We start from the raw sequence: 20,399 nt of genomic DNA on the forward strand, positions 1-20,399 counted from the left end.
GTGCAATTAAAAATTGAGAGAATAGTAAATTGTATGCAATTTTTAGCTTATTGCTTTGTTGTTGTTGTCCTTGAAAGAAGAAAGAGCAAAAGTTGCACCCTTTCATCCCTGGAGACCAATGGCCATGGTCCCTGGAGCCCTCACCTTTACACTGATGGCTACAGTCCCTGGACACCCTCAGACTGATGGCCATGGTCCCTGGAGCCCTCACCCTTACACTGATGGCTACAGTCCCTGGACACCCTCAGACTGATGGCCATGGTCTCTGGAGATGCTCAGGCTAATGGCCACAGTCCCTCAGACTGATGGCCACAGTCCCTGAAACCATCAGGCAGCTGCCTACTCTCTCCCAGCTGCAAGGCTGTTCTCTGGTTTCCATGGATGCTCTAAAGGCCTTGAACTTGCTGCGAACTTTCTGGAGTTCCCCTGCTACCTCCTGGCCAGGCTGCTATAAATAATAATGATGACGATAATGAAAAGAACTGCCCGAGATGCAGCAGGAGGCTCTGCAGACTCACAGGCGCACTGGGGAATGAGAAATGTCATGACGAGGGACTGCTTCATGGACTCAGTGCTAATAAATCATAATAATTAAATACAAGTCCTCATCGCTTGAAATTCATTTCTTTCATTTCTTGTAGCATGGCAGGAGGATGAAGGAAATAGCAGACTATTCTGAATCCCGACATCGTCCACCAGCTCAGGGTTGGTCCAGGACCTACTGGCTGTTTTTGTCCATGGCTCTCAGTCCCTGGGCATGGCTGCCTGCAGCCTGGGCCTTATCTCTAAGGCAATTTTTTCATTTTCTTCTTTCCTGTGTAGAGTTGGTAAAGGTGACCCTTAGGTGTAGACAGCACAGAGCATGGAGATAGATTGACAGTCCCTTGCTCTGTTCTTTCCAGGATGAGTCAGTCCCATTCATGCCCTTGAAACTGCAGAAAGTCGCTGATATCTCAGGAAGCTGGAGCTAAGGGAGCAGCCGTTGGCCTAAGTCCTCTTTAGAATGTGTGATGCTCCGAGGAAGCTGATCTCTGTTGTGCTTGCTGACTAAAGTCTCCCTGATCTCTGTGTCTTTCTTTCCATTCTCAATGTTTTGTTCTCACACTGGCAAAATCCTCCAAGTGCTGGTGCCTGAGTAGGACAGCTGTTCCCTGTGCATAGATCTGGCTTGCAGGCTTCTTTTTCTGGGATCCATGGGAACTGCCTTTGCCACCATGGCTGGGGAGATGCAGAGATCCTTTTACACTTCTTACCATGTGCTTACACCTTTGCACAGAAGTGATCCACATACATGTCCTCTCCCAGCTGCTTACCCACGGCAACCCTTGCTTCCTTCCGGGGTGATGGGATACAGAGCTTCCCACTCCTCAGTGAGGGAGGCTGGGAAATGTCTTGGTGGAGTTGAAGGTTATGGGAATGTTGCCAGACTCTTATGGGAGTGGAAGGCTACTCTTTTATCCAGGTAGATCGTATTCCTGTTTTCTTGGCTTCACCTCCTGGGTTTACTGATCTCTCCTATTGGCAGGAAATAGGGTGACTTAGGGAGAGTCGGACACTGATGCTCTGGGAATCAGAAGAGGGGAACGGATCCCAGACAGACGGGAAAGCTTGGAAGGGTGTATGATAAGGAGTGAGCAGAAGTTTCCTGTGTCCACTGACAGAACCACACATGTCCAGGCTGCATTCACCCTCACAACCTTGTGCAGATGGCAAAGCCCAAAATAGAAATCCACAGAGCTCAGTTTAAAAAGCCTGCATGTTCCTGACAACAGGACAATAGAAAGCTTTTGAAGAATGCTATTCAAAATATTTGGTAACAAAGCCATTAGGAGCCTTTTAATACTGCTTAGATTTTGTGTAATCTTAGGTTTTCATATAAGCAGATCTTTGCCTATGGATGAAAATCACCAGACTCCAAAAAATCTTCCCTCTCCCCTTTCCTTTGATCTTGAGTAAAAGAGTGGAAGTTGAAGCTATGGGATTTGTGCTCAAGCCCTACCCAGGCTTTGCTCTGGAGATCTGGTAGTGGGGACGAGCAGCAGGACATAAATGCCCTGTGAAAAGTCCTATGTGTGACAGGTCAGGAGAGAGTATGAAGTATCCATCTGGGTACAGGGTACGTAATGGATAGTGTCATTTCTCTACCCAAGTGATTCTGATGGCCACTCTGCCTTGAGGTTAGGAGGTTTGGATGGTGTGAAGGGAAGGTAGGTGAGCAACTTGCCCTTTTAGGCAGGCAAGAGTGCGTCCTGCAGCTCTGCTGATGGGAGCACCTCATGCAGCTTTGCTGGTGGGAGCACCACAGCTCTGCTGATGAGAGCATCACATACATTTTTGCTGGTAGGCCTAGGAGTTCCCTAGTAAGGAACATTTCCAACCTGGTAGGCTGGGTACTTCTCTGCCCATCCCTATAGGATTTACAAGTCATGTTTGGGAAGCTTAGCAGTTCCATAGGAAACTTCTATAAATAGGGTTGCCCTTTGAGCATTCTCAACCCCTGAAAGGCCCTCAAGACCTCAGCATGAGGTATCTTTGAGCATCTAATCAGATGGGTATTCAGCTCATGGGGTGTCCAGTGACTCATCTTCAGGGCCTCCATGTGCAGATGTGCCCCTTGGATTTGCTGTTCAGAGAAGCTCTCTAGCACCAGCTGTCTGTCTCTAATGAGACATCTCTTCTGTACCTCCTTGGTGACAATCTGTAGGCAAATCTGACCTTAGGAGAACAGAACACATCAGGCAGAGTGTGCTACAAGAATAGTGCAGGTCTCACGCTATCCAGTTTGTGTGACATGCTCTATTGTTCCACTAGGAACATGAAGAAGTATGAATCTATGGGCAGGTTTGTAGAAGTCTACATGTAAGCTGACCTTGGATTAGTAGATTTCAAAGAAATTAGTTTAACCCTTCCTCTCATGAAGGATTTAAAAAAAATCTTATAGATATAAACATTGGCATTGGATCAAAGTCAGCATTGCAAACTATAACAACAACAACAACAACAACAACAACAACAACAACAACAGTGTTAAAATGCTCAGAGGCTAAACTGAAAGACTTAGATAATAAAAAATTGTCTATTGTCCTCTGTGACATTACTTATTGCCTATCAGCTCCTCATCTGTGCAGTAAGACTTTCCTACTTTGCAAGACAGAACAGGGGATCGGGTGAGATGCGGAAGGTAAAATGCCCCACCCCTCAGAGCATTGCATAACATCCATGAACACCCTTTTGTGCAGGAGGTGGGGATGTCAAAGACCCTACTGTGAGACACAGGGAAGTGGGGACAAGACTAAGCTCCTTCTGGCTAACACCAGCACTGCTGTCCAGATCTGTTTTCTTAAACCAGAGAACACTGCAAGTCCATCCAAAAGCCAATCCATTTTCCAACTTGGGCTTTGTTGCTTGGACAATTTAACATCCATCCAGGCACATCCACAGCTCTGGAACCAGTTGGAGCCGCTCTGGCCAGATGGTAGAGGATAAGCCGATTACTCTGTGCAGTGCTGTTCTGGTTTGGGAAGATGTAATGATCTCCGTTAATGTGTCAGTCTGTGGGGAGCACGATTTGAGTCAGGATTGACAGCCTGACTGGTTCTGAACCCTCTACAACCTGGTGAATTCTTGCATATTAGGAGGAAATTAAAATTAAAGCTCTGCTTAGCAAGTCATAGACTAGCAGGAGGAAATCTCATTAGGAAAGTGTAAGGGGATCGCATTTCCCCAGTATTTGGAACAACAACCAGGCAGCACCAATTCGTTATTTGACATTAAGCACAGAAACCAGACTTTTATTGGGATCGTAATGGACTTGTTTTTCTGTTCTCACTGTAGTAAACAGTGCTCAATTCCGCGTACGGTGTGCTGTGACTTGCTATGAAGGTTCTGAGATGGGGCAAGCACACAGGGATGGTGATGGCCTGAAACCATACTGCTCCAGGGCCAAATCCCATCTCTTGCCTTGTTCGCTCTGTTTCTCTTATTGTCTGCTTACTTATCTTTCTAGATAAACCATTTGTTATAGTGTGCGTGCGTGAGTGTGCATGCGTGTGTCCATGTTAGCTGAGAAACTATTTGAGATAGCAAGCTACTTCTCAAGAATTTACTGCTTCTTCCACCCCCAGCCTGCCAGGAGAGGTAGTGGAAATCCACTCTTGGCAGCAGAAAAGAAGGGAAAGAGCATGGCAGCAGGGCTTGAGTAGTGAGTGGTTGGGACAGCTTGTCATTGCATAAGTAAGTGGTACCTCTAAGAAGGACTGCTTTCTATCTGGATGTACCACAGGTCTCTCAGCTCTCCTTCCATGCAGAAGCGTTCCAATTCTTGTCTCCATCACAGGCACAAGAGTGGCAAATGGCTGCCCTTCTCTAACTTGGTGTGACATGAGCGCTAGCTCTTTGGTTGCACTCTTACAAGATTCTTAGGCTGCTGAAGCTGCTTTTCTGTCTGGGTGGGTAACCCTTGTGCCTCTGTCTTCACATTTTCTGTCTGGGTGGGTAACCCTTGTGCCTCTGTCTTCACATTCATAAATTCTTTCCTTTCCACTTTTCCCCTGAACATCCACGAGCAATCCTACATTTTAGCTACCCTACCTTTCAGTTCTAAAATTTCCTTTTGGCCCATGTTTTGTGTCTTCTATTTTCATTTTTCTTCCTAGTGTGTTTTCAATCACTCCTTATTAACATTCATGTAACGACTGCTTTAAAAGTCTTTGTTTCTTTTTCCTTCTAGCATCTCTGTTTTATTATGCTATGCATTTATTATGCTATGCATTTAGACTTCGTTACACATTGGTTAAGGGTTTTCTTTTGATGCTAATGAACCATTGTTTTGGAATTCTAGGTTCCCTACCTTTTGATGCTCTCCCAGGAGTATTTTGTGCTGGGTACAATGAAGAAGGATGTAAGCAGGACACAGTTCCTCACAGCCTCTATTTTCCTTTTCAAGTGATAGACTGAAATAAGATTCATCATTCACAGTGTAACTAGAAAAAGACTGCTGATGTTCTCTGTGACATCCTCATGGGAGATATGGGGCACATGGGGCAGTGGTGAGAACTGACTTCATGCATTCAGTAGCCATTACTGCTGAATATCCCATGCAGGGATATGAGCATCCGTGTTGAGTCTGTCTCTTTGATCCTACTATGTTTTTGATAGATCTTTGTTATTTTATAAAAAATATTTTGATATTTTCATTTGATTACACAGAATATCATTGTTAATAGAGATGTAATATAGGTCACGTATGTATTCATTTCTTTTTCTTTTAGGACCACACATGTGTTTAGGGTTGATCGCTTAGGACTGGGTAACCTATAATGGAGCTCACTCATGGAGAAAACGGATTCTTCCTCCCCCAGCAGCCACTGGTGGACGACAGCTCTTTGTTTAGCACTAGGGCCTTGTGAAATTTCCCTATCCATGTTGGCAGGGCAACTGGTGTTGTCAGTGTGTGTGTCATTGTGGTATTGTCTTGTTTAGGCGATCATATTGATGAGTTTTCATGTATGCAGCTTCACTGTCGTATCTAGCACTCCTGATCCTTTGGCTCTTACAATCTTCCTTCCTTCCTCCCTCCCTCTTCTGTAATGTTCTGTGAGCCTTAAGTGTAGGGTTTGTGTGAGAATATAACAGTTGGGTCTGAGTGCTCACTTTCTCTCTGCATTTTGTCGATATGTTGTTATCTGTAATAGTTAATAGTCTCCATCTCTTGCAAAAGGGGGGGGGGCTTTAAAAAAAGTCAGGGGTAAGAAGTTATTTGGGAGTATTAAGATAAGTATTAAGTTATATTGGTTTAGGAAAATAACAATTCTCTTTTAGGGTCTGGGACCTCTCTAGCCATAGTTGGTTGTTAGGATTGTAGTAGCAAGAATGAATTCTAGTCTATTGAGTGAGCCTTAAGTCCAATTAGACAGCTGTTGGTTACCCCTGAGATAAAAGTGCTACTGTTGCACCTCTGAGGACATCTTGCCTGGCCAGCCATTCTTTATAGCTGTGGGATCATTGATTGGTTGTTTCCCTTGGCAATGGGCACAGAACCTTCGGATACTGTGAGAGTTGTTTCTGAGGGAGGAGGTAAGTTCATGGATTCTTTCTTCCACCTTCTCTGGGACTCAATATGATTGCCTAAACAAGACAATACCACAATGACACACAAAATGACAACACCAGTTGCCCTGACAACATGGATAGGGAAACTCACCTGTAAGATTTTCAGTTTGAAACCTTCTGTTTGGCTCTTTTAGGTCGTTTACTTTCTTCAGTGGCTTTCTGTTTTGTGTGTGTGTGTTTTTTCCCCATTTCTCTTGAGTACATTAGACAATTGCTTAATGAAATATTTGTATGACAATTAGTTTAAAGTCTGTTTTCTTTCTTGTTAATCTGCCTTGTCAGCAGTACTTTATCTACAGAGAGTAGCTCCTTTGGGTCATTTTTTATCTTTATTTATTTATTTTTTTTCTGTGCCGAGGGCCTTATCCACTCCCCTGTCTGTCATGTAGTAGTAGGCAAGAAGAAATTCCAAGGAATTCACCCTAGTGACCCAGGACCTTACGCTGGCCAATTGATCTTCTTTTAACTATAGGTTCTTATTATGTTTTATCTAAAGTGGTTAGACTTCTTGATTACACTTGGCAGACAGAATAAGGAAGTAGATCCATTATAATTTTCCATAACAGGAACTATGCAGTGGGGTGAGGTGGCATTGGGTATGGTCAGGTGGAAGTGTGTCCCCACCACAGATTCTGCAGAATCTCTCGTTATAGATAAGAGAATCTGGCCAAAGATTTCTTAGAAGTTGTGTTCTTGCTTCAGACCAGGGAGTTGAGACCGATTATGTCTTATTCAACAACTGAGCTGCAGAAAGAAAGAAAAGAAATTTAAAAAGCTAGAACCCTGGTATATGACCTACTGATTTAAAAATATTAGCTACCTCTTTCAAACTAAATGTTAACAGGAAGGATTTTTTATGGGGTGAAGACCAGAGAAGCATCAACTTGACTGTGGGGCTAAGAAGATGAAGGTTCTCTCATTTGAGTCTTAGATGCCCACCTGAGCCACACCCAGAATACCTGGAGAGTTAGCTCACAGGATGCAGAAATCTTGGATTCACACAGAAAGTAGGGAGGGCTTTTGTGCAGAAAGAATGAAACAGCATACACAAATTGAACACTGGTGAAGAAATACAACTAAAAACCTGAAGAACTTTCTATTACCATATCAAAATCAGGCACGTTGATTGAGCAGAATAGCTCTGAAGGAAGAATGCAGGAGTCAGGGAAGATTATTAACCAACTTTCTCTCCATCCACTACTCTCTGTACTGCTCTCAGACTCCCCTATCTCCACCCCTCTTCACACTCTCCCTCCATCCCCCACCACACGTATAGAACTCCACACACCTGAACATTCGTGAACACACACAAGCCTGCTAGATGCCAAGGGACTGAAGGGGTCAGTAAAGAGAACTACAGTCACAAAATAAATATCTGGATACACTGAGAATTGCTAACTCAACATCTTCTCTCCAAATGTTAAAGTCAGCAAAGAGATCCAATTCCCTTCTTGGGAAATAAAGACATTTAAAAGGCAATTTTAAAAAGGAACTGCTCACAATGAAAAGATCCAGATGTGCTTATGTTTTAAAAATATTTTTTAAGTAAAAAATGACTGCTCAAATGAAGGTCTCACAAGTCTCTGTTTAATGTGGCCATAGCTTAGAAAGGAATCAAACTATTTATAAGCTAGAAGCATTTTAATTCTCTAAGTTAGGGGTGGATTCAAAGCTTTACAGAAAAAGCTTTTGAATTTTGAACCCATGTATAGCAGGCAACTTTGTCCTCTTTAAAAAGCTTAATTGTAGTACAAACAAAACTTCTACTACAGTTCTGGGTATCTTGGCAGCAAGGCCCTAGGCTTTAAAGTTTAAAGATTGATATTTAGAGCCACGCACGGTGGTACATATCTATAATTTCAGGGTTTAGAAGGATTACCACTTTAGAGGTCACCCTGGGCTACATGGTGAGTTCAAGGCCACTCTGAGCTACAAAGTGATACCCTGTCTGAAAGAACAAGAGCAAAGCAAACAAAAAGAATTGGATTTCAGTAGCTTCCCAGATGCATGTCAGCCATGCATGCACTGTTTGTATGGCGTTTGTGACTGTGTCTACAGAAGCATTAATGTTTTTGGGGGTCCAGATGTCAGCATCATGTGTGCCGCTGGAGCTTCCCTCTACAGCTTTGCAATGAGTTTGCTCGCCTGTGAAGTTCCTCCGATGTTGATTAAGTATTAAGAAAGTCTTTGATCAGGTTGTCAGGGTTGGCCTCACATGGGTGAGGTTTGTCCATGCCCTGCTGTTCACTCTGCTTCGTGGCCTTCCACAGTGTGAACACAGACATGTGTGGGTCATTCTAGTTCCCATGGTTTTCACTAGTCATGCCACTGGAGGAATTCTCATGGCTAGTCTTTCCTGCAGATGGCTTGCATCCTTGTTACCTTGTGTGTTCACACCCGTGCATGGTTTCTGGACCTTAGTTGTAACCTCGGGGTGAGTAGCTGTTTCTCAGGAGTCTCCTGAAGAGCTGTGCCACTTTTTACTAGGGTTACTCGGGAGTTCAGATGATTCTCCTTGTTTCTATGGTCTTTGAGCCTTACCAGCTCATGACCATAATTTCTCAGTAAAGCTCTGGGATAAAGAGAATGTTGGGACAGACAAACTCATGTTCACTGCTGCTGAGAATGGACAGTGGTACAGCTACTATGGAAGGCAGTGCTGAAGTTATTAAAAACCTGAAGGTAGAACTGCCATATGACCCAGCGAGCCATGGAGTATTTAGCTAAGTGAGTGTACAGTTACATGTTACAGAGATGCCTCACATGCACGTTTACAGCTCCACTATTCTTAACAACCAGGAAATGGAGCCTGTCTGGATGTCCACCAACAGAGAATCGATAAAGAAAATGCATTGCATACACAGGATGGAATTCTCCACAGCTATACAGGAAGCTGAAGTCATGACAGTTTTCTGGAATCTGGGGAAATGAATTTAAGTTGAAATCATGTTAAGCCAACCAGACTCAGAGAGAGAGAGAGAGAGAGAGAGAGACAGAGACAGAGACAGAGACAGAGAGACAGACAAAGACAGAGACAGACAAAGAGAGAGACAGACAGAGACAGAGATTTGCAGGTCAAAAATTTATAAAGGGGATGAAAAGATGGGAGGACTAGTACTAATGGAGGTGGGAAATAAAGGGGGCAATAGAGAATACAGTCTCAGCAGCAATGAACATGAGTGTCTGTCCCGCCGTTCTCTTTACCTCGAAGCTTTTGCTGCAAAATTAGTGGACATGAGCTGGTGGGTTGTGGAGATCACAGAAAGAAGGAGAATCATCTGAACTCATGTGCAACCCTAGTAAAAACTGGCACAGCTCTTCAGGAGACTCATAAGAGGAAGGTGGAAAGGGAGCCTAATGTGCAAGGAAAGGAACTAGCTGCAGATGGGGCCGTTGTGTGAAGGGGGCGGTGTGTGGAGGAGGCAGCGGTAGATTAGAACCAGATCTGAGCCATATACAGTGGCATATATTACTTTGTATGCTAACCTACAACAAAACAATAATTTCAAAAAGGATCACAACAAAACAGGTTTCATTAGTAGGTGGTCTAGATGTATCCAAACCTTATCAAAAACCAGATATTTCTACCCCACTTGGCAATCCTTCAAAACTCGAGAAAACATCTACCCTGGATCCTCGGCATTAGGGGGCTGGGCCTCACCTGCGGTGTCTTTGTGATCTGTGAAATGTGAGCACATTCTACCTCTTCAAATACATTTCTTCTTTCCTTTGGCATGTGTTCAGGATCCCTAATTTTATAGTCTCTCCTACTCATAACTCACACTGATTTCACCTAATTACCTCCAAAGGCAGCATGTTAACTTACCTCAAGGTTCTGTTTGTTTTACCAAATGAGGCCAGTGTCTACAGCAGCTGGGCTCCAAGCACAGCAGACCCAGGCCGTGGCCTTCTTGACAATGTTTTCTCCAAAGATAAGCTTTGTAAGAATCCCTGAAAACTGATGATTGGAGTCTGTGTTACTGTAAAAACACACAAAGTGCAGCAATTTGTAAAAAGAATTCCATGGCTCATGATTCAGGAAACTGGATGGGTCCAAATATCACATTTGTGTCCTGATGAGGGTCTCTGTGTATGACAGCACAGCATGGCAGCTTTATTTGTGACACAGCAGCAGGAGTGTATTTGTAAGTGTTCATGTGGAGACTGAGGAGACAAGAGAGCATGGGGGTGCAAGCCTGACTTGCTCTGCTGTAAGTAGCCAGTCTTGCAGGAACTAACTGGTCTTTTGAGAAACATACCAATCCATCCTGAGAATGGTGGCCCCACAATCTAATCAACATATTATATTGGGGTTCAACTTCTAGCATGTGAGTCTTTGGGAGACACACTTAAGCTGCAGGCAAACCCTGGAACTAGGTCTGGTTTTCTATGCAATGGTAGCATGGTGTAGGTGGCTGTCAGAACCTAGGAGACTGGTGATAGTCTAGTCTTGGTGATGGTTGCTCATATGGTCAGTTTACGGGGGATACTGTTGTTTTTGTAGAGCATGGGTTAAACTGTGTCCCCTAAAAGACACATCAATATTTGAACTCAAATTCATAGATGGCACCTTGAAAAGTTGCACAAATGTGTCATTGTCATCTCCAACCTGTTGTTAAATTTTCTGCTGTGTCCCAGCTGACCCAAATGGTGCAAGGACATTTCTTTATGCACGAGTGTTAATTGGTCAAGGAGACAATTTGGCAGTGGTCCACAGAGAATCATTAAATGAAGCCATACACTTGCATCTGGATTTAAACATGCTAATCAACCATTCAGCAAAGTCTTTGTCCTTTATTTTGAAGAATGTCAGCTGCTATTTCTGCTGTACAGACCTGTAAGATCTGAGTTGTGGGATGAAGTCTCTCATCTCTTTGGAATTATCAGTGGCTTGGGCAAGAGCAGTATTTTTGTAGTTCCTAGCAAAAATGGAATGACACACAATTCAGAAACAAAGAGAAAGACATGGTAAGTCAACTCTCCAGCAGTCACAAATGTGTTTTCATTTGGAAATAAGGGTTTTACAGATAGAATCAAGTTAAGATGAAGTGATAAGGGGAGCTGTAATCTAACATAACTCGTGACCTCAGAAGAGGGAAGTTTGGGCACAGAGCCAGGTGGCAACTGTGTGAGAAAGAAGCAGAGGTTTGAAAGATGTCACAAGTCTAAGAGTGGCTGAGAGCACAGGAAGAGACAGGGTAGCTACTCCATTTCAGTCCTCAGAGAGAGCGTAGCCATGCACATTCTGCACTGTAGCCTTCTAGGTGAGAAGCAAATGCCAGGCACAAGAACTCAAGGAATGTTCTAGAAGACAGTGCATCTCTTCTTCATAGTCTTCTTGTTCCCAGAGTTCTTCCTTTAAGCTGTCTCTTCTCCTTCTTTTCTTTCATTTCTCACCTCTAAGTTTTATTTCTTACAAGACTGACTGTGGAACTGCAGTAGCACACCAGATTTCTCAGTGTAAGAAGGGCAAGAGCAAAATTTCTCAGATTTCCAGAGTAAGGAAGACTGGCAGCCACCAACCCTCAGGCCTGTCTTATATTGTCTCAGTGCTCAGCAAATAGTTTGAGTGAGTCCCCAGGACACACTCACTACTTGCCCACGTTTATACCCTCAAAGCCCTCCCTCCCTCAGCCTCTGAGGTCAGGGACTACATTTCCCTTGACGAAGCTTCACATGGCTTCTCTCACATGGCTTGTCCTCTGAACTGAAGAGAGAACCCGGTCCAGGGAGAGCTTGCTCTGGTATCTTTCACTATTCAGATAAAGCACATTTCCATGTATGAGCATAATATAATTGGACTATATTATATGCAGCTATGCTTAGGTACCAGGCATGTAAAATATGTGCAACTGTATGTATATTGGTGCGCTATAGCCTAAGCTTTATCTTGGAAACAAGCTGGCCCCTAATCCAGAGCATGTTTGTGCTGAGCCCCCTCTATAGACATCAAGTGATGGGTGAATCCACACCCAAGTCCCTCAGCAAAGCTCATGGTCACGTGGGAGGGTGTGAACCTGCAGAGGACGCTTTCCAGATGTGGTCACATTAAACATGGTGATGACAGAGATGAGGGAGTCTGTCTGGGCTAGAGATAGAAAGTTTTGTCACTTGTCACTTCAGCTCTGAGCTGCTGAATGGTGATGGAGGTCTGTGTACACAAGACATTTAGAAGCAAAAGAAACATCTAGTTTCCTGCCTCCTGCTAGCCCTGCTATGCCTTGCTACAGGCCTGGGACATAGGCAGACCTGTGCCATCCCCTGTGGGGAGTCCCCCCTACCTCCAGCCTGCTTTGACAGGATTCAGGGGTGTGAAGTATGGGTGAAGGAGAGCCAAATGTGCATGGGTAAATGAGGCAGCAATGCTGAGTTCTTGTTATGATTGGTGGCTCTAGTATGGAGATTACTGTGTTCTTCAGCGTAGCCCAGGGTTCAATTAACCACTATGTTCTGACTTACTGGATTCTCAGTGTATCTGATACACAGAGCTAAGGGTTTCCCAACCTTATTTAATAGCCTTCTCTACATAGAGGAAAGCAATGCCCAAAGACAGTGCTTCACATGGGAGGCCTCAAGCCCCATGTGGATGCCAGAGATGGGATTTGATCGATTCCACTATTTCTCTATTAGGGCACTTGCATGTGCTGCTGTTTCCAGTATGTGTTGTCTGCCCAGTCAGGGTACACAGTATCCCTGTCCACTAAGCGTCACAGTGTCCTGTCCACTCAGGGCATACTGCATCCCTGTTTATGCAGAGTACACAATGTTCCTATCTACTAAGGGTCACAGTGTCCCTGTCCACTCAGGACACACAGTGTCCCGTCCACCCAGGGCATACTGCATCCCTGTCTACACAGAGTGCAGTGTCCTTATCCACTCAGTGTAAAGCCAGAATCCTTTTGATGGAGTCCTCTCCATCTCCCTTGGCTCACTTACCTTCTAGTTGTTGATGGGTCCCCTGAGCCTTGTATACCTCAGACTCCACTCCAGTCCACAGCCCCACACATCCTTTGTCCTAAGTTTTTTATTAAGATGGCTGCTGTCTCTAGGCGGCTCTCATTCAGTATAACATCTGCCTTCCCATCACTCTCTCCTTCATCCTTCATGCTCCTCTGAGTTTTCCAATATCTTTATTCTTTTCACAGGATTTCTCAGTCTCTAAGACAGAGACTTGTTTACTTCCCAGGGGAGTTATTGATCATTGCACCAGACGGGAGCCAGAGCTCCCAGGATGTGATTCCTGTTCGTTTGTGTCCACAGTTACTTTCTGGCATCTGGCACAGAGCACATGTCGGCTATTTCTGAGGGGATGAGAAATGTATCGATCTAAGCCCTGGTAGAAACACCCGACTCCTACGACCCTGGGTGATACTCCTCAAGGAGGCTAGGGGTAAAAGGGTGATATTCTCCAGAGCATCTTAACTCGGCTGCTGAAGGAATGGGAAGTTTTGCAGTATGAGATGTGTTACCATGAGGTAGTACCGGCCCCCAGTATTCTATTCATGATTCAGAACGGGCCTAAAGCTGCCCAGCTGAGCATGTGCACATGGGATTCAGTGCACTCAAATGTCCTCCACCAGGCACCAGTGATCACTCGGAACCAGAGTTGTTAACGCTGGCCTACGGAGCACCAGGGAAGGCCTTGAAGGTCGTACTCTGGCTAGAATTCACACACCAACAGGCTTCTCATTTCTCAGCTTGCCTTGTGGGTTTTCCTTCAGTGTCTTCTGTCATCTGCTTCAGCATCCACAAAACCTGACAGGCTGACAGCTGATGGGACGCAATGAAGGACATGAGCCTGGGACACAGTGAAGGACATGAGCCTGGGTCGCAGTGAATAGCATGAGCCTTCTTTGTTGTAGTATGCAGGAAGGCAGTGTCAAGGGCATGTGGACCTTAGTTGTGGGGAGAGACCCTAGTGTGGCTGCAGTGACAGTGGTATTTTTGATTTCCAGATGGTGCTGAGACTACCCAGCCCTAGAACGAGAGCAGGGATATGTGGCCTTGACCTCCATCCAGCTTGGCTGGGCACACTGACTCACAGAGAAGTCTCCAGATCATGGGTTGAGCTTCCCTTATGTCCACACTACCCTTCCCTTGGCACCCACAGACCCAGTGTGTCAGCGAGTGTAAGTTTCCCTGCAGAATGCTAGTAGACAAGAGCACCTGACTGTGGGAACTTCCCAGTAGCTATTCCTGCCTGCTGCCCATTGGCTAGGTACTGATAGTTCTAACTTCATGTGTTTAAACAGAGCCGGGGTCTTATGGAATCCCGGAGGGTGGTTGGGCATAGTGATTAGCTAATATACACATGTTGACGTCGTCTAGGGGAGAGGAAGTGGCTCTTCACTCGAGTGACAAATGTGAGGAGTTCATCCCGCAGAGGTCATGTTGGTCAGCCATACTAACAGGCTCAAGAGGGATTACAAACCTCCAGCGAGTGATAGATGGCAGAGGGTGATAGTGAAGGGTTGAGCCCATCCTTTCTCCTTCTGTGCGTATTTTTCCTGTTAAAAGGACACTTTCATTTAAAACATTAAATGTGCCAAATAAGAAAGGCAAGAAAACATTAAATACATCTAAGGCTAAGGTATGACAGTGGCTGTTTTGTTCCAATTTCTTTCAACTCTATTTTGATGACTGTACAATTAAACTTATGCTATCTAAGCAATTCTATACTTTATTTTATAATTCAACACAAGATCATAGATATCCAACCAAGGCGTTTGCAGTTCCTTGGAAGTGTTCTCTAAAAGGTTTGAAAGAGCCCAAAGTGTCGGGTTACCTTTAAGCATACTGTGATGAGTAATGCTGGGCATAGAATTTCAATTAGAGTTGCTTCTTTTGGTTATTTCCTGTGCATTAAGTTTGCTTTTTGTTTTGGGGAAATTTTGTTCACACAGAAGTCTGGCTAAAGGATCTGAAAAGTGCAGGTGCCTCGTGTGGTTCTTAGTACACGTGGGAATCTGGCTTGACCCATCTATAGCACTCTGCCGTGAGGCTTACCAAGTGACCCCTCCTCCCAACCCAGACATATCTCACATTTACAGGACAAACAAAATGGTTAAGACATTCAGGCAATTGTGGGACATCAATGAGAGGAGAGGCCCTTGGTCCTGTGAAGGCTTGAGGCCCCAATGTAGGGGAATGCCAGAACAGGGTAGCGGAAGTGGGTGGGTTGGTGAACAAGGGAAGGGGGCTTGGGATAGGAGGTTTTTGGAGTGGAAACGAGGAAAGAGGATAACATTTGAAATGTAAATAAAGAAAATATCTAATTAAAAAAGAAGACATCCAGGCAAGCATTGCCCTGGCCATTGATCACACATAATTATTATTTATTATTATTAACTAATACTTGACACATTCATGTTTTTTTGAGAAAGGCCAGTTGCATTCTGGTTGGCCACAGCCTGTCTTGGTCTAGCTTGGCATAGAAACCATTCCTCCTTTGTGGAGAGCAGAGATCTCTGGCTTGCTGCAGTTGAGGCTGTGCTTCTGCCTGGAGTCCCTGAGAAACCACACATTCTGTAATCCTGGATCTGTTTGCTTCTTTTTTTGGTATTTTGATCCCTTTTCCCGTTGACAGGTGGTTCTCGTTTCCTGTTGTTTTGTTTTTCTTTTTCTTTAAAACAATGAGCACTGCATTGTTAAATCACTTTAAAATATAGTTAAAACCAGATAGAATTGTTTCTATCAAGAAGTCTGATGATAACAAGAGCTGGTGAGGATATAGAATGCTGTGAACGCGCACAGTTGGAGCGAGCAAACGTTAGCAAAGCTGTTACGGAAAAGCAGTTTTGGTAGAAAGTTTCATGTAGAAGTGTTATATGATGCAGCTCCCTGATCAGTGGTCATGTGTCAAGTGAAATGAAGCAAGCACAAAAGACAGGTGCCAGGTACTCTCACTCACCTGTGGACTCCAGGAACTAATGATCTCCTGGAAGACTGAGCAACAGGTATGAAGCTAGTCATAGGCAAATAGGAAGCTGAGGGTGCTATTGCCTGGTACAGCGGCCATAGACAACATCTCTGTGTATTTTTCTTCTCTGTATATTTGTGTGTGTGTGTGAGTGTTTGTGTATAGATTATGCATGTACATAACTTCACATACATCTAGAGGACAAATGCTATTGTCAGGTGTCAAGTATGCTGCAGTGTAGATGGACAGATTTCCCTAAAAAACAAAACAATAAACCGCATTACCTGGAGCTGCCTGGACCACTGGCCTCACTGTGGAGAGATGCTTTGTCTTTTCTTTTTTTCTTGCGCTCTCCTTGCTGGCGCCTCCTGCCTCAGGCTCACCCTTTACGATCTGGGTCATGTTTGTTTTACTTTTCATGACAATTTATTAAAATAAGTGAGTCTCTGTTTTTAGCTGCAGACCATTTCCGCTCTCCTCCCCCAAGAAAAACAGAGATAGTTGGCATTTCTAGTGCTGGAAAGAATGTCTCAGAGAATGCTGGCCCGAAGACCCTCCACAGCCTCATTAATCAAACCCAAATGGGAGGCACCAGAGCTGGGTTCAGACCCTTTCCTATGGCAAGATCAGATTGCACAGGCAATCTGCTTAGACATGATGTGTTGGCCAAGGTCTGGATGTAGGGATAGGCAGGTCCTGCTTCACAAGGGCTGTTGTTGGGTAGAAGGCACAGGAGACCACTGTGGCTATGGGATGGAGAATGACAGTCATGTTAGTCATGTCACATGTGCACAGGTCCTACAGCCACCGTATGCATTAGGACTCATCATGTACATAAGGAAGCTAAGTTCTGGTAGGGGTCTTTTCGACTATCTCAGAACTAGAGAGGAGCCAGGTATGGTCAGAAGGGGGACTGCTCCGCGTGCCTGTGAATGCGCTACTATCCTGGGTTCACTAACCCTGGGACTTTAATTCTGAGATCTCGGGAACTCAGGGGATGCTGTTGCCCCTCCAGCATCCTGGCACAGAGGCAGACTCTTTTGTATGGTGCAAACGCTACTTATTTTGGTTGGAGTGAAGCAAAATAACTAAGAATTGAGGGAAAGCTTTCTTGCTGAGATAAGCTTGACACATCCATCTATTTAGCAAGTGATGATTTGAACAGGCAGTTGCAGTTTGTATTTCCCTGTAACTTTAATTGTCCCTACTTATTCTTTGAGAATTTCATACCTGCATAAAAAGTGTCTTGATCATATTCTCCCTCTACTCCTCCCTCACTCCTCCCTCCCCATCCTGTTCCTTTACTTTCTTTAATAACCCACTCAATCCAATTAGTGCTCTGGGGGTTCCATCCACTGGAGCAAGGTCAACCTATTGTGACATTCCCTAAGCTTTGGGGAGAAGGAGTGTGATGGGGAAGTTGTATTTATGGCTGAATACTCCATGGACACTTGAGCTCCACACTGTCAGTTGAGTCTGTATTTACTGCCACGCACTGCACAGAGAGGCTTCTCTGATGAGGACTAACAGCTGCCCTAGTTTACTGACACTGAGCTTTATGTACAATTTATTTCTATGAATTTTAACCTGTTCATAGGTTTATGTGATGTTTATGACACAGACCTAACTCCACGCTGCCCTTCACTATGCGTTCTGTTCACCCTACTCCCTACTCCAACCCTTGGCAACCATTAATCTCCTTTGTGCACTTCTGTTCTTTCTAGAAAGTTATGTAAAGGAAATCACATGGTCTAAGACTGGGTTCATTCATTCAGTTTTAGGTTCTGCAGATTCATTCTGCGGTGTAGATCAAAATCTGTTTTCTTTTGTCTTTGATAGCATCCATTGTCTAATGCAGCCTGCCTCCGATCAACTGTTGAAGGATTCTCTGGGTTGTAGGGATAACCTACTTCTGAGAATGGATATACTCTTCTGGGTTCCCACCAGCATTATTCTAGGAGAGACTGCTGTCCACTGCTTTAATCAGTCTTTGATATTCATGCTATACAACAGCATTGACCTTAGCCTTTCTGATAGTTACATTACGACCTTTCCCTTTAATTCCCTTAGTGACTGACGCTGATCACCTCTTATGTGACCAGATACCATTTGTACATTCTCTCCAGTAAAGTGCTCAAGTCCTCCCAAATTTATTTTCTTTAACTTTAATTGTGCTCAGGTCTTATCGTCACCTCACATCCCACCCATTCATCCCTTATTGTACCCCAGCTAGTCACACAATTGCCAGTCCCCCACCTCAAAGGTCCACATTTCAAGGAAGCCTGTCAGCACTCACTTTTTTTTGCCATGTCCAGATGTCTGACTCTCCTGCTCACTGTACCTTCAGCCATAGGCTTTCCTGTAGCATGCTCTCCCCTAGGTCTCCTCAGGCTTTCCCTAGAAGCCACAGGCTAGGCTGTGTCCCTTGCCTGATCGCTAATCCCACCATTTGAGTTCTGCTTGCACAGCATATCTCAGACAGATTCCCAGCCTTGCCCACATCTGTCTTTTGTCTAGACTATGGGAGTAGTTACCTAATTAACCTCCTTGGTCCTCTGCCCCTTCCTGACCCCATTCTCCAGCCAGGAGTGAGAGACTCCACACAATCTTGTCTCAGTGCATTACACTGTCCTTGGCTTCTCACTGCATTGCAGGCCTTGCTGCCACTGACAAGTGTAATTGGACATTGCTGGCCCTCTTGTCTTCCTCTAATTTTTCTTCTTTACTTCAACTCCTGACTTGTAGATAACAACTCTCATTATAAACTTTTTAACAATGTCTGTGTCCTTGTGGCTAGCCTTCATCATCAAACCTCTGTCCCATTATTCATTTGGCCTTTTTATGAAATATGCAATCTCCTGAACTGTTGGTTAGTTGGCTTGCATTTCTGTTGTTTGTTTCTCTCTTCTAGAGGTTCCTTCCATGTGATAGAAACTCTATTATGTTCCTATTATATCCCAGCATCAAGCACATAATAGATACACATTCTGCACCTTCTGTGAATGTTCATGCTGTATACACAGGAAGGGAAATGGCGATGCCAGTAGTTAGGCTGCTCAGTGGGACTGCTTCCTGGAACAACATAGAAGAAAGAGAGGAACCCGTGCCCAAGTGTGAAAAGATGGTAGAGTGTGGAAATCTGATTTTCATTCCTTAAAACAAGCAGTAGATGTTGAGAGATTTGAGATGGATAAAGAAGAAAGTGAAAAACTCTAGGAGAGACCATGATACTCAAATAGTGGAAGTAGACCTAGAAGTAAAGACGATGACGCCAGGAGGAGCAAAGCAACGTCAAGACAAATCTGTACAGTTTCACAGAAGGGATGAGATGTAAGGATGTAGGGTCATGGTTCCTCCCAGTTCAGTCTCTCTGTATTGCTGCTTAAGACACAGGTTTTAGGCAGTAGATGTTCCTCCCCTCCCCTGCCAGGAGAGAACAGAATGAGTGATTATATCCACTGGACTCTAGCCAGTGGCAGAGAAGGCACACTAGGTCTAGGGGTGTTTCTTTAGGAAATGTTTCAACCAGCATCAAATTTATAAGGGACATTGACTTGAAATTTGTACACGGTTTGGTCAGGATGAGTGTCATTTTAGAGTAGAGACATTTTTCACTCCTAAATACTGGTGACAATCATGGGAATTGGTATTCGACACTTTTTCACATAAATGATAATTATTGTGGTGTAAAGGCAGAGAAGTTTTCGTTTCTGTCAAGAAAAGAGTTACTTTGATGAAAGACATTTTGTGGAGAAAAGAAAACATTTGGATCAATACTTTCCGGAACTGATTTATCAGTAGCATGCCCCTGACTGGGACTCAGGTGGCCCATATTTTACAAACAGGTCATGCATTTCTTGCCACCTGCTCATCTTGGAGGCACAGGTCTGTCACATGGAGAGATAAATAACAGCAATGGCGGGTAGTGAAGTGAACTGTTAGAAAAGGTGGAAGTGTCCCTGCACCACCCAGGAAGACTAGTCGTTTGTTCCAAGTCTACCAGGGATCTCTAGGTCACATGAAGAAAGAGGCTCTCTGGACATCTTGTCTGGGAGGCCATGCTGCTGAGGGCTTGGAGCAGCAGCAGTCTCTACTCCAGAAAAGCCTTGTTCTCAGGGGAATGGAAATGAGTGGAGGGCAAATTTCAGTGCTACCTCCTCCAGGTAGGGGAGGGGTCTTGGGGCCTTTCCCAGTGGATGGAGAAGACTTCATGAAGCTCAGTTTCTCTCAGAGCTCTCCAACTTGTGTCTTGCCCTCAACTGTTGTTGAGGTGGGGAGCCATTCAGCCCAGCTCTAGTGGCCCATTAGATGATGCAGCCTCTGGGCCACTGGGCAGCTGGAATTGCAGCCATGGGGCTCCACTTCATTT

At 44.5% G+C, this 20,399-nt stretch overlaps 1 long non-coding RNA gene across 1 annotated transcript; it reads right to left on the bottom strand.

Annotated features, from left to right (window-relative positions):
- Positions 1-15,452: 15,452 nt before the first annotated feature.
- Gm36772 lies at positions 15,453-18,473 on the bottom strand. Its single transcript, XR_381036.3, has 3 exons — positions 18,327-18,473; positions 16,315-16,776; positions 15,453-15,733 (listed from the first exon to the last, which is right to left on the bottom strand). It is a non-coding gene; the product is annotated as a predicted gene, 36772 (long non-coding RNA).
- Between the last annotated feature and the right edge of the window lie 1,926 nt (positions 18,474-20,399).

Source organism: Mus musculus, chromosome 11, assembly GCF_000001635.26.
Source record: "Mus musculus strain C57BL/6J chromosome 11, GRCm38.p6 C57BL/6J".
Classification (NCBI taxonomy): Eukaryota; Metazoa; Chordata; class Mammalia; order Rodentia; family Muridae; genus Mus; species Mus musculus.